The following is a 16,467-nucleotide window of genomic DNA, read 5'->3' on the forward strand; positions in this document are numbered from 1 at the left end:
GAAGCTGTCTGACAGACATTGATGCTCTTGTGATAAAGCTTCAGGCCCTCACTCTACAGCTAGTTTGCTGGATGAGACCAAAATTCCCACAGCTTAGGCTGTGAAGATTATTTCTCTCCCTGGAATGACAAATTTTGGGGTGGAAGGTGGAAGAAGTGGTAGAATGGGGTCATGGCCATGGCAGAAAATTACCCAACATCTGATTCTAGTTTTTGCCTCCACACCCCCCACCCCTTTTCTTCCCTTTTTATGGCAGTAATTGAACTATTTCTGTAAAGTTCAGTCAGGTGCAATCATTTCTCAGGATGTGAGAGGAGGACTCTCTGTTCCCAGTGCTCACTGCCTTGCTGGGACAGACACTGAGGAACTTCCTGCTCCAGAGCCACGCTGGCTGACCCCCTTACTCACTGCTTACTTTTGCTCTTTCCTGTTTTATTCACCTCTTAATCCTAGTTAAAAGCTATTCAGAGGTTTGATCTTTGCAAGCATTTTACCTGAGGCATGATTCCATCTCAAACCTTAATCCCAATAATCTTAGAAACCAACCTGTCTGGCTGACCTTCTGGAAACATCCTCTGTAACAAGATGACACAGACACTGCAGATCAACATCCTTATGAACACCCAACACTTACACAGGGGGCTCAGCCGAGATCCTGGCCCAAGGCTCCCCAGCAGAAATTCCACGTGGTTACCCTGAAGATAGTCAAAATTGCATTTTGAGCATCAGGGTGTCGTCTATCACTAACATTATCTTTCAAAATTCCCAGCCTTACACATCATGGTGTGTCATGTCTGGTGAAAAGCAATACTTGATTTGACTGATGTGCTGTAACTGGGGTGAACTTATTACTCATGATGAGCCTATTAGTCATGTTGCATCTGCCTCAGTGTGGGGAGGTTCCCGTGTGAGTACAAGCTGTAACTCCTGTGTGTGAAATGCAGCTGAGATAACCCTGCAACAGGCATCTTCACTTTTCAGCTAGCTGGTGGCTGATATAGAATATTTCAATGAATGCCCTGTTTGTTAAGGTATCCCAAGTAAACCCATCAGAACAGAAACCACAAAGCCAAGCTACAAATCCTTCATCAGAGGCTGTTAGTAGGAAATGTGTATGAATCTGGTGACAGTGGCCTTGCCATCCTTGTGGTTTAAAACATCCCATTACAATATGAAGTGTCAACCACAAGGGTATGGTTTGTGATTTCAGGGTGTCTTTGTCCAAAAGAAAATTAGGCTGGGGTTAGTGGATTAAGCATTTTGCCACAAGAGCTGCAGGAAATAGATGAAGGAAAAATCCAGCCCTGTCTGGAGGACTAAATTAATTTCTGAAAGCTCATTTCCATGAATCTGGGAATACCATCAATGATTTTATTGTTTTTTTTTCTTTTTTTTAACTTTATCCTGGACCCTTCCCAACTGGGATATTAGCAGGTTGTCAGGGGAATATGTATTACAATTCTGCAAATATATACTGAGCCCAAATGAAGATGTTCCAATGGTTGGCCAGCACTGGTTAAAAGAAGATTCTTAATTTTCCATTGGATTTTTCAGGATTTGCTATCTATCTGGCAATTTTTGGCTGTGTGGAAGCTGAACCCTTATCACATAGCAGTGGATAGCACTTTCCAGTAGGGAAGGGAAAAAAGGAGAGAGGAAGGGTATGCTGTCTAGATATTTGTATTTTATTTTATTTTGGTAAAAACTCCTACAGCATTGTCTCTAAACAGCCCAGATTTATACAACTGTAGCACAAAGAGCTGTTCAGCATCAGCCCCTCACAAGAGGTACCTGATTTGACTGAATGGCCTCTGGTTGGAAAGCAGCACACACGTTGTGCATTGCTCATCCTTCCCAGCTGTCCCCAAAGGGGATATGTGCCATTTGCCCATGGCCACCACACTGACAGGAGCTCTGCTCTGTCTCCCTGCTGCAAGACAGACCATTAACACTCGTCCTACCAGGAAACTTGTGTGGTTCAGTTCTGCTGCTGGCAGTTTTGAGCTGGCTCTGTCAGCTATAAACCTTTGAAAAGAAGCATCTGTGCAAGACAAAACTTCACCCAAGTGCTGACTGCTTCCAAAATTTTTTCAGAAGACATCACTGCTTGCACACCTCAGAAAACATAATATTATACTAATGTCAAATCACCTACCAGCAGCTCTGTTCTCTTATCCCTTTTATGATTTATTCTCTCCAGTCATATATCCACATCTTAGTCATCTAGGGGCTGATGTAAAGCCCATCCCACTGATTAGAAAGTTTCCCATTATCTCGTCTGGCTTTAGATGATGTCATCAAATTTTGATCTTGCTGCAGTTCGGGCTGTTGGAAAAACCCTTGCTGATTTGAGGGAGGCAGGATTAAAGCTGTCTATTGTGCTGGGGAGGGCAGCACTTCTGTGATGCAATGTGACCTTTTCTTTTTAGAGCTTGATCTTTAGCTCTGCCTACTTGGCAATTCCTAGTCAGTGAGACAAGTTCATCCTCTCCCTGTTTTATGAGGCCATCTGGGAGGATGTTGCTCTCATAAGCACTACCCCTGTAACAGCTCCATCATTTTGAGCTGAAAGTTCTCGTGCCAGATATAAATGTGGGGAAACTTTTCCCTGCAGCTTGTGATAAGTGGTTGAACCTGGCACAGCTGAAGGGAGGGAGAATCTGCCAGAAAAGCTTTAGTGTCTAAAGAGGAGAGAACTTGGATCCTTCTGGTCCTGGAACCTGGGGAGATGGGATGTGTTTTACTCCACAAATTGTTGCTTATCTATCCTGATTAGTTACTCCTCCTGCACAGGATGGTCTTCATTCCCTGCACCCAGGACTTCTGAACTCTACATCCAATGACCCACTCTTCCTCCTTGCTTTATTTCATGAAGAAACATCATCCCACCTCTTGATCTAGCTCGAATTAGGACAGGTGATGGATGTCTTATTTCCCTTATCCTGTCCTTACAGATTTTCCCAGCTGGCATGGCAGTTGCACTGGTGGAGATTGGTGTAGTTTGACACCTTTATTTGGGGGTGTTGATGATGCACTAGGTGAACTGTTAGCAGGTATTTTTGCATTTTGTTTTGGTTCTTATGGTAAAGTTTCCCACCTGGACTCCCGAGGCAGGATGTGTTAAGTCTGGCAGATTATTCAGACGCTGCAGTATTTCAGATAACAGCTCCTCTGTCTGACTTCACAGGCCAGAAAATATGTGCTTTCCTGTGTCAGTTTTAAATCTGAATACTTTGACTCATTTCTGAGCCCTGCCAGTGACATCACTAACCCTCAGACAAAGATTTTTTTGGGGTGACAGTCACGGTGCCATTTCTTATGAACTCTTTCTGGAACTCTGTAGAGCTCCAGTTCTTGTTTTGGGTCCCCATTCTGCCACCATAATTGCAATAACTTATGCTTTTAACTATTTACATTTTGCTTGTAGGGCTGTAAGCTGACTGGCACCTAGACCAATCTGCTGCATGTTTTTCAGTGTTTCTTATAGTAACATATGAAATTGAGGTGAAATTAGTTTTCCATGAATCAGAAAATGGACAAGTCTTTTTAGAGCATATTGGTAATTTGAGCAGTTCTTTATCTTTTCATAGCACTACATTTCGAGTCTCTAATGGACTTTTTGGAATGAAGTTTTTTGTCCAAGACCCAGAACTAGAACAGGTTGAAGATTGATGGCAAAAAATGCGGACTGTTTCATAAAAGGTAAGATTATTATTTGATTTGTATTCCAGCCAGGTTTTCAATTCATGAAGAATTGAAGCTGGAATTGGAGGCTGTTCTGAATATGTTGCAAATATTGAATTTATCTGTCATCCTTGTTAGTGAAACAAATAGGATTGTTCAGATGCTGCACACCAGTGTGGCACTCACAGAGGATCCTGAAATTTCCATGTGACATTCTCAAGGTGAAAAATTATTAGATATAATATGGTGGATTCACCAGTTTGAAAAAAATAAAAACAAATACAGCACAAAAAAAACCTCTTCCTTTCTCCCTTCTAAAAACAAAGCCAAAATTCACCTATTCAGGAAATTTCATGTTTGACAGGATTATTGCATAAATGACAAACTGACAACTTTTGTCCCTCTTTACTTATTCCAACCTCACATTTACTTGCTAATTCATGCAAAGTTTTTCCAAGTGCTTCATACTGGAGGATGTTGGCTCTTCTCTGAAAAGCAATTTCTCAACCAGCCTATTTCCTCCTTCAGACTCAGTGATCTGGCACAAGAGTGAAACACTGCTTGCTGCAGCCCGGGCCACAGGCTCTGGAGGAGTAAAATCACAACCTCCCCAGCTGGTGTGATGCTGCCTTCTCCATGGCACTCCTGCATCCCTCTCCTCCTCTGTCACCTCCTCTTGTTTTGTGTGAAAGCACAAGGTTCATTCCTGACACAAAGTACAATTGGGTTGACAAATTAAGTGCTTCATTTAGGAGCTAGTAGCAAATTATTCTCAGGGGTAACAATTGCTCTGCAATTCTTCCCATTTCAGGCGTTCCTCCCTTCAGCTCTCCAAGGGGCTGGAGGGCCACGTTCCATTCCCTGCAGTGCCCTGGAGGTCCTGCATCCTCTCAGCCAGGTTGGCCCTACCTGTGCAGCCCATCAGCACATTCCTGGCTGGACTCGAGGAGAGCCACTTGGAAATGGCTGTAGATAGTCAGTGCCCTTCAGGAATGTGCTAAACAAGCCCACTCCCCTGAGCTCTGCAACTGCCTGTCTGCAGATCCTGGTTTCCAGCCAGGCCAGTGGGGAACTGTAGTTCCCTTGGCCTGATTTAGATCCCACTTAACTGCCCAGATTTACAGACATGAACCAAGAAAAACACTGACGTGCACTCGCCACAAAGGCAGGGACTGACAGGCAAAATCAGGCAATCACAGAGGTGTGGACTGATGTCTAATGGTTCATTCCTGCTGGGAAATCAGAAACATCTGTATCTCCTTTTTTAGAGATACCTTATCTTTTCCTTATCTCTTTTCCCCCCTTTTTTAAAAACAAAAACCCCACGGATCTGAGATGCACTCCTGATACCTGCCTTCCTGAGAAGGGTAGATTAACAATTACATAGTGTGCTGGTCAACTCCTTTCTTCACACGTTTGCCTCTCAAGCTTGTAGAATTGTCTTCTAGCACTCACCAGTGACCCTCCTCCAGCCTGAGTTTTGGTTTTTCTCACAACCCTCCCTGAGCTTTGGCCATCCTGGCTAAGGATCCCTTCCCACTGTTCTGGAGGCTACTCTGCCGTTTTTGTTCGTGGAACTTTACATAAGGACTTTTTATTACTGGATTCTTCCAAGAATCCTTTCTGTAAGGGTCACTCATAACTCAACCATTTTCTGTTGGATTTCACTGTTTCCTTAAAGCCCATTGTCCATCCCCCAAGCAGTTAAAGGAGCTGTGTTCTCTTGTATTATTACACTGCATTCGATTTCAGGATTTTTGAGACTCTGACACTTCAGTTTAGGGACAGGTTGTCCATGCAGAACTCCTGTTCTGTAGTTAATGAGTAATACTTGACAATGAAACCCAGACTGCAGTACTCTTGAAAAAAACCTGGATTAAAGGAGGAGTATTTGAGAGGCTTTTAAGCAAAAGTCTTTAGTATGGAGATTCTCAACACAGTCTGTTCACATTCCCTGCATCCTCCAGGCCAGTTTGTCCATCATTTGAATGCATCACTTGGCTTTTGCAGGACTCTGATGTGGTTTTTCACTCCCTAGGTCTTGTATTTTCTATTTGTTTAGAGAAAAGAAGGGATGGCACAGAAACAATTTGGTGAGATTCTGCTATGTTAAAAACCAGTGCTGCATTTCCACCTTTCACTTAATATTTCTATGTCCAGCTTTGGTCAACAGAGACTCAGATTCAAGTGTGTCAGTGGCAATATTTATTTAGCTATCAATGTAACCCTTTGTTTTTGTAACCTTGGCTTGATCATTAAGATCCCATAGCTAATGAAGTTCAAAATAATTTGTAGTATCAGACAAAGCTAGGAACATAACAGCCTGATCAATACCTTTCAGTGATAATTGTACTCCAAACCTGTGTTTTGAACATGAACCTTCAAAAAAATGAACCTTCAAAAATTTTTATTTGCCAAGACAAACGGTGTCTGTGCACAGTTCTGTTTTTACAGTATTTTAATTCCAGTGAATCAGTACAGTAAATATTGATGCACTGTTTTGCCTTCAGTATTTTTGGACTTCTGTCAAATTAATTAAATAGTAAATAGCAGAGTGGATATCCCGGCACACTGTCCTATTAAATGCTAAGAAAGATTAGAATGCCTGATAAAAAGGTCTTTATGCTCCTGCAAATAAAAGAACAACATGGTGTTATACCAGCCTTTGTTGGCATTTCCCAGGTGGTTTTCTGAAGTGAACATTTACTTTGTGTTCTTTAACAGATGAGAAAGCTTCACTGCTGTGAATGCATCCAACATACTTTTATAATTATCTTTCCATCCTCGATGTTTATTTTCTCCTTTTTCTCTGTGATTCTCCAATTTACAGGGTTTTTTTTTTCTTTTTCTTCTCCTGCAGAACTGAAAGAGACACCCGTAGGTTGCTAACCTCCATCTGTGGTGGTGTCTGCAGAGTTTGCAGCTGCTATTTATCTGCCTGCACATGGATCACCCCACGTTTCTCTGGGATGCTCTTCAACCCCACACGGAGCGAGCTGCCCTCTTATCCTCCTGATTGTCCTTATCCTGCTAAAACCTTTTATGTCTACAGGCAGGGAACAGCAAGCAGAGATGATTTCTGCAGATTGCACTGATGTCCCTGTGCGTGGGGCCAGGGCAGGAGGTGTGTGCGGGGCTGGCACTGAGCACACACAGCAGAGCCCTCCTCCCTTCTGGGGAGCAAGGCAGCCAAACACCTCTGCAGCATTCTGCTTACTCAGCCCTGGCCGGCAAACCCTGCTGCAGTAGAAAGTTCACACTTCCCAACCTATTTATTGACTGCATTCCTGGCCCCGCAGGCATCTGCTTTAGCAGAACGTGTGACCAAGAGGAGATCGAAATCCATGGTATTGTACAGGCTGGTTTTCTAAGTGGAAGACCTGGGCGCCTCCATTTCACTTTCTCATTTATCTGTGCACATCTTATGTGCCTATCTTTTGTATTGATTTGCTTCTGAGATTATAGAACTCCAGCTTTGGCTTTGAGTCTCTGACTCCACAAACTCTGAAGATTTAAGTGCTTTAGTGTCAGGTTTCTGCAAACTTGTTTTTTTTTTCCCCCGTGTGTATAACTTGGAGATTCAGTATGTTTCAGCTTTTAGTACAACTTGCAAGCAAAACTGAATCCATATTGGTACTGAAGGATGAATTGGCTTTTACTGACAGATACTTAAGCTCACATTCATCACATCTCAGCGTTCCCAAGTAAATTTTTTTCATAAAAACAGATTGAAAGCTTGACCCAGATAGACTTCAGAAGAAAGTTTGTTGTCACCGGGAACTGAAAACAAATCTCATGGAGTATGAAGCAGAGTTTTAAATAGACTGCAGTCTGTACCAGTAGAAGTTTGGAAAACAGGGTTTCAGTATACTGGATTATCCAATTTCCATGGAGGTTGGAATACCTGGAAAGCAATCTGCTTTGCAGAAGGGTTATAAAAACTTCCATATAGAAGTATAACACAGGGCATATGATTTAGTGGATCCAGGTCTTACCCAGTGGTTCCCCTGATGAGACAGAGTTTGAGGTAAGCATTGGATCTGATCTCTTGCAATTCCTGTAGGTCTTAACCCCCTCAGAATTCCTCCTGGTTTACAGGAGAAGTCTGTGATCCAAATCTGAGTGAAGCTTCCCCTTGCACACAGGAGCTCCTTCCCCATTGTTCAGAGCGAGCAAGGCAAATACCTCTGCAGAGCCTGTTTGAACATGCATGTTCTTACAGAAGGGAACACAAAGCAGCCTGACACGGTTTGTTATTTTCTTTTGCAACATTGGATATGTCTGTGCTCCCTTTCCCATTTTGTTTTCTCTGCCTTTCTTTTTCCACGTGAGTTCATTCAGGAGAGAGCAGGAGAAGCCCTTCAAAAGAAGGAGGCACAGAGTGTGCTGGAGTGACCTTGGGGATTCTGCCTCTGCCATTGCCCTCGCCACCTCTTGACAAACAGCAAGTGAAACGGATTTATGAGATTGTAGAAATCATTTCATTTTCTCTTGTTTTATCAGCACAGATGGAAAGCAGGGCTGTATCTAATCTCAGTCCAGAATCAGCTGGAGTTGGACTGATAGTGTATAAAGACAGCAAAGGCAGCAGACCTATAAATTTACTGAGCTGCGACTTGTGCTGTGTGAGCTAATAAGAGAGAGCTTTCCAGTAGTTTATACTTAAGGAAGATAGAGATACAAAGACATTTATTTTGACATTCCAATTCTTTAAAATACTCTCTAATTCTGTGCCAGACGTTATATTTCCTGACTTTTCTGGTTTAACGCTTGCTTTAAAATATTTAGTGGAACTAAGATCTAATGGGGCAAAACCCCTGGGTTCTTCCTCAGACAAGGTACATGATGAGAGCTTGCCAACATCTCACTACCAACCCTATTCAACAGGATTCACCCAGATGGTCCTGAAGTTTGTACCACAGGCATCTTTTAGTTTTGTGTTTTGGCTTTCTTCCTCCATCTCCATCATCTCCATGTCCATGTCCATCTCCACATCTCCATCTCCATCTCCATCTCTCCATATCTCCATCTCTCCATCTCTCCATCTCTCCATATCTCCATATCTCCATTTCCACATCTCCACATCTCCACATCTCCACATCCACGTCCACGTCCACATCTCCTTCTCCTTCTCCTTCTCCTTCTCCTTCTCCTTCTCCTTCTCCTTCTCCTTCTCCTTCTCCTTCTCCTTCTCCTTCTCCTTCTCCTTCTCCTTCTCCTTCTCCTTCTCCTTCTCCTTCTCCTTCTCCTCCTTCTTCTTCCTATTTTTTTCTTTTTTCTCTTTTTATATTTGTCCCCTGAGCTCTTCCTGTGGCATTTGAAAAATTCCAAAGTTCAGTGATGCCCATGTAGTGCTTTGCAGGCAGCCAACTGCACTTCTAAGCCACCGCCCAGGAATGTATCCGACCACATTTGGCAGGGCTGCAAAAAAGGAACTATTAAGGCTTGTTGACGACCAGGACTGAATTGCCCTCTTACCTTAGACTGTGGTTCCTGTGATCTGGGGTTAAGTGGAGGGGGATGTCAAGCATGGTCTTTAGGAGTAAATTGTTGAGTTAGACATTTTGTTGTTAAAGGAGCTGCTGCAGAGCATTCCAGTGAAAATATTAAGGGGACACTTAATGTAACGTGTAGCTTCTAGATGTGTTCATTCATGCACAAAAACTTGATTAGTACATTACATCCACAATGTAGCCAATGTCTCCCATCAGCACGGGCTTGTCTGACACATTTCTGTAAGGACGAAGAATTCAGAATCATGTACAGTAAAGAGAAACGTGTAAAAGTAGCAAGAAACATCATTACTTCTGGGGGCAAAAAAGCCTCTCTGTATTAACTAGGAAACTGTTGAAGCACGAAGAAATCAGTGCTACATCTGCACCAGTCTACTTCTACTTTGTATTCATTACTAAAGGGCTGGGTTGAAAATTAATATATATTCACCCCTATGAGTTTTATAATGGGATTGTTAATGTGGAAACTCTGGAAAAGCATTCCAGCCTGTACCTTATAGACACATGAATTTAAATTCAAAGTTAACATGCATTGGAAATAAACACTGTTGCTTTGTCCACTTGCTGCCTGAAAATACCAATTAAAAAACAAATCATAAACCACCTGTGCAGATGATGATCTTTACATGTCCTGGATGCTATTAATCCAAATTCTAGTAAAATACAAGAATAAAAAATGAGCAGCTGTTTACCTAGTTAGGAAAACTGCTGCACGGGGAGGGGGATATCTTCATTTTTCTCTGGCTGCTGGAGAGTCATGCATAATTTAAATCTAGCAAGCATAATATTTCATCTGGTAGCAAGACAAAGCTGATGTGGGAGATTTGGGGTCCATTGTGGCTCTATAGCAGTCTTGGGTGACTTCAAAACAAAACAGCTGAGATGGAGAGCAGAGGCCCTCAGGAGTCTGGAATCCTCAGGCTCTTTTAAGCCATTAGACTGCAGGAATTGTAGTGCTCTTGCAATTCAAATAAACGCCAGTACATTAACGTGCAAACAAAGCTTTTTGATGCTGAGGTTAAACTAACTTCCTTTCAGAAGCTTTAAAGTTTCACCTTGTCTTAAAAGAAAAACACATCACATACAGCCTTGAGAGTTTTTGGTAAAAGCTGCAATGTTTTCCTTCTTTTTTTCTTTTTAAACTCAGTTGTATTTGGAAGAAGAGATACTTGTAAAGAAAAAAAGGCTAACAGGTGTCAGAAACTTTCAAGTTAGAAAAATATGAGTTGAAAAAGTGAATCTGGGCCCTGTCTTGAGTAAGTTTGTCTGTCCTATAACATCCAACGTGCCCACTGTTTGATGTATAAATTCATTTTTGTATATGAATCTATACAACACACTTTTCCCCTCCAAAGATCTCCAATTACTATATAATCTTTAAAGGTGTAGAGAGTGTTACTGTTCCTGTAAGGAAGTGCTCCTCTTACAACACTGAGTCAGATTTCTCTTGCCTGCTCCAGCTCCTCTCTGGCTTTGGAGCAGCAGGTAGGAGCCAAATATCCAGCAGATCTCTCCATCTGATAGTCATGGGATGTTGCAGGGGAAGGGAACATTGAAAATGGGGTCTGGGGTAGTCAGGGCCAGTGGTACCTCATGAAATGAATGTCATTTGTTTCCAGAGGCGTGGGGAGGTGTCAGGGCTGATTTTACCTGAATTCACCAAGTTGTAGAATCGCATTATTTTGTTGCAGCAGAACTGGAGGCTTTTGGGGCTCCCAGACATTGATGGCCTGGGGGTGTTGGCTGGGCAGGGGCACATTCTGGCTTCCATCATTTTTACAAGCCACTGCCTCAGTCAGCAGTGCTGTGCTGGTTTCCAAGTTGTTCCAGCCCAGAGGAGTTGTTGTGCCACTGCAGAGTCAGAAAAAGAGACATCTAGCATAAAACCAGCCCAGGAACCTCAGAATCAGAGCTGGCATGTGGGGCATTCTCCCTCTTTTTCTTCCTTCCCCCTGCCAGCAATGGATTGAGAGGGGAAAATACCTTGGCTTTGAGCTTTATTGTACAGGTAAACAAAAAAGGATTGGTCAAAGGATGGTAAAAGAAAAGGAGAATGGCAAAGTCTAGTGCCACAATTTTGCTCCACTCTGTGCCTTTATCTCTTCTTTCTCCAGGATTTTGCATCGAGCTGCCCCCATCAGACAGATATTAAATGTAACTCTGGAGCAATCTTGATCCCCAAGGAATCCAGGGCGAATTTTGCTTCCTTTCCGGCAGCTTCTCACCCCTAATGCGAAATTTGGGGAATATTCATTTTCCTGCTTTGCTTTTCAATAGCCACAATTCTTTTCACTACCTGTCAGCAAAAACTCACAGCTCTCATTTCTGATCTAAATTTCAGACATCTCCCCTTAAGACCCTAGGATTTCATCAGCAATTAGAGCTTTAGAGACCTTTTGTCTTAAGTGATTATTACTGCAGAGTTTATTCTAAAACTTTATCTGGCCTTACCCAGCCCATATACATCTGGACTGCATTCCAGGAATGCCATTCCTTCTCCATTGTTTCTCTTGTGTTTTTATGTAACTATTCGAATCCAGAGATGCACTCACTTTTGCATTGTATACATGGTTTTAACTGACACAGCAAACATTTCCCTACACTTATCTTAAAAAAAAAATATGTAAAAGATAATCTAATCTTAAAGTTTAACACAAATACAGGGAGACATGACAACTTGTGAAACTATTTCTCTCTGAGACATGCTAACATGGGTGATAGGACAGAGTACACATTATTTCTCTAATGGGGAAAAATGAATATTTAAGACCTACTTAGAAAGTTCTGCATTGCTGTTGACAGCACTATTGTGTCTGAAGAGGATCAAATAGAGCTCATTGAATAATTCATTAAATGCATTTTGCAAAACTGTTCAAAATGTTTGTTTAAATTATTTATCCCATTCAATGTGGTAAAACGCAGAGGGATGAGACCTCCCTAAAATGCTGCAAATGTTTTACTGTATTTCCAAAACAGAACAAGGGTCCTATAACAATTATAATAGCTCCATGCTATTTAACTTGCCTCATTCTGAAAGCAAACCTGATCTATCAGCACCATTTATCAGGTCTGGAATGGACACTTGGCCCTGTGCAGGGTTGAAAATGGGTTGTGGAAAGGTCTGAGTTAGCACATCCATCCCTCTCAGGTTTAAGTGAGTGAATGAGCTTCAGACAGGGGTTGCATTATTCCAGCAGTGCTTTCCATGGGCACTGACTGATGGGGGCACCAGCACAGGGCTCTGATTTTTACCTCCAGCTTTGCCCATGACCGTGGCCACTCACACAGACCTTTGTGCTCAAAATCTGAGCAACCCAGAGCCCCCGAGAGCTTCCCAGAGCCCTGAGCTCCAGAAGATGTAAAAAACCCCACTGTGGACTGGCAGGTACTTATCACGTGGAGAAAAATCAGTGAAATTCAGATTTCAGAGGTGCTCTCATCCAGTCTAGACTGCACTTCTCTGATTTTCTGGTGATGCCTGGTGAACGTTCAGGGAACACCCTGAGAGGAAAGCTGTGCTATGTTAATATCTCCATGAACCCTCAGCAGCAGGATAAGGAAGAACAACATCAAAACACGACTGAAGGTCCACAATTAAGAAGTGCAAAATACACCTAAAACAATTCCCCCTCCCCTCCTTGTGTATTGATATGACCTGACGTAGAGATTTATGAAAATACAGATAGATGCCTTTGGCTTGTTGTAATGCAGGGTGTAACCAAAAGTATGTATTCCATCACGATCTGTTAAAACCAGGTGGGGCAGTGTTCTCTACATTTTCCACAACCCATCCTTCCTCCAGGAGACATCTCCTGTTAATGGGCCATTGAGTCCCAGTGCATGACTGATAAAATTACATCATCCCATTGGGAGATGCTCCACCCAGGGGGAGGAGCCAAGCCTTTCCTACCCGGATAAAAACTGATCTTTGGAACACCAAGGCAGCCTTTTTTCACTGGATTCCAGAGGAAAAACTGGACCTTTCCAAATCATCACTGGACCTTTGGAGGAAAACTGCACCTTCTACAGGAGCACTGCTCCAACAGAACCACATTTGTCACTGCAGGAGGATGCAGCCACCATTTAATGGGACTGCACCAACACCTGACTGACTGATGGGGTGTCAGGCTGTATTCTGACTCTGTCAGTGTTTTGGGTTTTTTTATGTAGTACTGTATTTTTATTTTAATTTTTCCTGGTAAAGAACTGTTATTCCTATTCCCATATCTTTGCCTGAAAGCTCCTCAGTTTCAAAATTATAATAATTTGGAGGGAGGGTGTTTACATTGTCCTTTTCAAGAGAGGCTCCTGCCTTTCTTAACAAACACCTGTCTTGCAAACTAAGACACCTGTCATCATGATGCTCTGTTTACCCCCATCTGACAGATCCATCTCAGCCTGGTAGAAGTTTTTCATTTGCCATCTCTGAGAAAAAATAACTCTCAGAAAACTGAGGCAAAACTGATTGCGAAGTGGATATTAACAAGGACACACTGCTTACTGAAAATCTTTTAAAATACCACTGGATGTTCTTGCAAGTGAAAGAGAGGGCTATAAATATTCGCTGCAGAAAGAAACCAAAATAAAAATTAAATGCCTGAAATGCAGCAAGCTCTTAACTTACATAAGGAGCACCAGTTTTGCAGAGGGTAATTTTGAAGGGTGATTTTTTTCCCCCTGTTATTCCCCTTTTCTTTTTGGTTTCAGAATGCCCCTGCATTTGTGCATTCTCTTTCCTTGTGTCTTGTGCCACTCTTTGCTATGTGGCTTTTAGAATGTACATGTCATTATGCATGTACATGAATGTACATGTACACCCATAGGTGTGGTGAGAACATTAAAAATATGGAGTGGTCACTCTATACAGCTCTCATCTCTAAACAGCCTAGATTATCTTTTTCTTTGAGTTGCTACTTCATTATTTATCTTCATGGCAAGCTGAGCAGCAGGAGCTCCACTCAGAATGGATTCCAAGCCTAACCTTCCCAAAGGGTAAGGTGCCATCAGAAATACTCATGTTTTATTCAATTTTTATGTGACTAAAGAGAAGTGCAGAAAAAAGTTTCATCCTTGGTACTAAACTACGCTTGGTCAGACATGGCAGCTTGTAAACCTCTCCATTTGCTGTTTGCCTGATCAGTTTTACTGCTAGTCCTGCTCATAAACGTCTGCCAGGTTAAGCACTTTTGAATAATTATCTAATAATTGTCAGATGCTCAGTAGTGGCTCAGATACTGGGATTACATACACCAACAAGCAGGAGGAGGTACTCCCCCAAGTAAAGATTGATTGCAATTTATTCTCTGCTCCAGCAGCAGACCAGACTTTCTGCAGCTTCTTCCACTGGGTTAAAGGCAGCACAGGGCAGTGGTTTTCCTGTCCTGCAGCCTCAGCTGAGCCCTGCCTGCTGAGCAAGGTCCCTCAAGAAAGGGAAAATTCTGAGCTACCCTGCAGATGATTTTGATCTCTGCCAACATCTGCTGTGTTTGGGGCTCAGGCAGGGCCATCTGGAAGTGCCTTGTACCTGGGTGTCCCCTCTGTAAATGCATGGGCCAGTTTTGCTCTGTGAAATTAAGCAGGGAAGGATTTGATTCTTCTCTTTATGCTAAAACTCCCAGGCTGTAGCCACACCACAGAGTAGCTCCATATTCCCACTGTCCTCCCACTCGCTTCAACAGTATAGTGGAATAATTTAGAAGTACTCTATAGCTATGGAAAAGCTATGTAACACCTTTAGGAGAGCAAGAGCACAATTTTTTTCTCGAAATTCCTTAAAGATCAATTAATTTCTGACTCGTCCCTTTAAGCTGGATGAACTGGATCAATAGCCTTTTGTTACAGGATATTTTCCCATGCTCATTTGGTTCTTTTATTACTTACATAGAGGCACAGAAAGGCTGGAAGGGACCTCAGGGGTTCATCTACTTCATCCCTCTGCCCCAGGGGAGGATTACTTGCCCCCTGTACTCTGCTAGCAGTTTAAAAACCTGTACTAAATGGAACTTCACAGCTTCCCTAGACAATCTTTTCCAGTGCCAGTTGCCCTTGCCACTGGGAAGTTTTTCTAATGCCTTAGCAGGATGTCCCTTGCTGCCAGTTATGAACATTTCTCCTTGTCCCATCTGTGGTGGAAAAGAGCAAGAATTTGTGACTTCCACCCCTGTAGCTCTTACATAATTAAAGATTCTTTGCCAGACTAAACAGGCCTCAAACTCCAGTGGTCCTTTTCAAGACCTTTGGTCATCCCTGCTGTCCTCTGGACTCTGGCCAATGGCCCACATCTTTCTTAGATTTAGTTCTAAAATTGGGTGAAGTCTTCCAGCTGAGGCCTTCCCAGCATGGTGTGGGTGGAAATGATTTTGTGTGGCTACGTGTGCTAGAGACAGGACCCCTGGGTATCACATCTCGGGTGCATTTGTTATAAAATAGGGACATTCCTGACACTCACTTGTGATGCCCTGTAAACCTCAGGCTGTTGCAGGCAGGACTGGAGTGTTGGTGGTCAGGTACATCCTGCATTTTTGCAATCAATTATATCTATTAATTGCAGAAAATTCTATTTGTTCTTATTGAGTTTCATCCCTTCTTGGCCATTTCCCCAATCTATAAGATCTTTATGAATTTCTAGCACATTGCAGACTTTCTAGCTTGATGCCATCTCCAAATTTATTAAGCATATTATCTAGTCAATTGTACCAGTTATTATATTTAAAGATCAGTAACAGGCTTTTAGAATTTCCTAACCCTTGCACTTCTCTTCTAAGACTAAGCTGTAGATAGGTCTTCCTGAGAACAGTTTTTCACACTTTATGTTCCCATCTTGCATAAGTTTATTTCAATCTGTTTCTCAAATTTACTGATAAGAATAACACAAGGCACTGTCAGAATTTCACTGAAGTCAAGGTATATAGTCTGGAAGATTTAAATCTCTTATTTCTAACTTTTCTGTAGGACACATGGTCATTTTTGGTCCCAGAACTGGTCTTCTGAGATCAGACCTAAAGCCCTGCCCCCAAAATCATCCCTCTGCCAAGATTCCTAAAAATGCACTTAGCTATAATTCTGCTGCAATATTAACATTTTAAATGCATACATTTAATAAGACTATCATTAATCTGTCCTTCCTGAAATAAATAATTTTCCTCATTAAGGGTGTCACCGAAATACTGAAATAAGCCCTTTCTTCCCTCCTTCCTCAGCACAGTTAAATGTGAGGGGTCAATTCATGGTTGCCCAGGAGCCCTGAAAACTCTTCTGACTTCAGGTCCAA

This window comes from Sturnus vulgaris, chromosome 16 (genome assembly GCF_052056855.1).
Source record: "Sturnus vulgaris isolate bStuVul1 chromosome 16, bStuVul1.hap1, whole genome shotgun sequence".
NCBI classification, from domain to species: domain Eukaryota; kingdom Metazoa; phylum Chordata; class Aves; order Passeriformes; family Sturnidae; genus Sturnus; species Sturnus vulgaris.